Raw genomic sequence first — 1,824 nt, forward strand, 5'->3', positions numbered from 1 at the left:
TACCAATAAGTTTGATGTGTCACATGGCCCTCTTCCTATTGAAAAAACAAAAGTTGTATCCAAGATGGCCGACTTCTAAATGGCCACCATGGTCACCACCCATCTTGAGGAGTTTGCCCCCTCACATATACTAATGTGCCACAAACAGGACTTTAATATCACCAACCATTCCCATGTTATTATGGTGTATCCATATAAATGGCCCACCCTGTACACAGCTTTTGTATTGGAACACATTAACAGAACATATGTTTCTTAAAATCTTTAAAAGTGATTTCAAAGCCTAAATCTAGCTTATTTAGTCTTAACTAAGTGCCAAATGGTACAAACTGTATGAATCTGCAATTAGGTGGCACCCAAACATCTGACGCCACAAGTCAAGATGTTTCTAGTTTGCTTTTGTTTGTCTGGAAGTGCACCAACGCCACTTTCGTTCAAACCTGAAAACGAAAGTTATCGCTGCACTATTCACAAGCATTCTGTAGTCGTGTGAGGATGTTTAGGTTTCTCAGTTATTATAAGTGTTCAGTGGCGTTTGAGGTGACTGTGGAAGAAAGTAATTGTCAATTGGTACTTGTTGATCTTTGAGGTGTGTCTTGGCTCATTATCGTGCTGCAGTATGACTCCTTGTCCATAAAGAGGCACAGCAGAAGGTGGAGCATGCTTTTCAAAAATGCAGTACTGCTTCTTCTGAGTCATAGTGTAGTACATGATTGACTATGGATAAGAAAGGTATCATCCCCTCTCTTATCTTTGTCTCCTTACATTCACCGTTCTGTTAATGCCTATAATTTCTAATATGGATTCAACAATAAATATGATCTCCTTCCATCATCTACTCATGTATCCATCCAAAGCATTTCCCTTTGTAAATCTGGTGTGATGTCTTACTCTAAAAAAGGTTTTTAAAAAACCTTGGAAACCTTCATTTCACACAGAGAGAGTCTATCTTCACTACAAGCTTTTACTTAATAATTTATCCTCACTAAAACAATGCTGCTTAGCCAGAAATGTTCTGCTGGAACCTTGAGGCACAGCCACATTTACAGCAGGTGAACAATGGCTGTAGTTGAATAAGTCTCTGGTGAGTCAGTCAAATCGACCCCAGTGCCATCCAAACGCTGCTTTATTGGAAGGATGCAAGTCAAGGGAATCAAACGTTTTGCAGAAAGCAGGGGAAATGGGCACAAACATGCTACAATTTGGCTGCTGACATAGAAATAGTGGAGAAAGTGAAATACACTTTTAAATATTTCTAAACCCTCAAACTTTGTATTTCTGGTATTAATGGCAGATACTTTTTCAAAGCTTTTTCTGTCCTTGTCAGCAAGGGAATAATTCTACTTTATGTTTATTAGAGAGGTCATAGTGGGTGGTGGTAGTGCCTACAGAATTATCCTTCTCTGATAACAAATGCCTTCCCCTATCCCATGGGGCTGTTGAAAAAAACTGGATAATTTGAAGGCCTTCACATTGGAGTGCTCCAGTTAAGCCTCATTTGCTCTGCTTTCCACATTTGAATGCTTCTTACACAGAGGGTCCAGACAATTTGGCAAGGACAGTATGAATGCTTACAACAAGTTTCAGGCAATGTGGACTGAATGCATTTTCTACACACCCAACAGCAATCTGATATAAAGGTTTTAAGACTTAGCCTGGAAGGGTTTTGGGCCCGAAGGCAGAAAACTATTAACTCTTCTTTCCCAGTTCTAATAAGATGGAGAAATACCTGCTTGGGAGCAATTACTGGCAGGGCACAAATTATAATGGCAAAGTGCAAAGCAAAGACTGTAATTCGGTTAGTAGAGTTCAGCTTTAGCTTTA

This window comes from Haplochromis burtoni, unplaced genomic scaffold, assembly GCF_018398535.1.
Source record: "Haplochromis burtoni strain Fernald_Lab_line unplaced genomic scaffold, NCSU_Asbu1 Contig_174, whole genome shotgun sequence".
NCBI lineage: Eukaryota > Metazoa > Chordata > Actinopteri > Cichliformes > Cichlidae > Haplochromis > Haplochromis burtoni.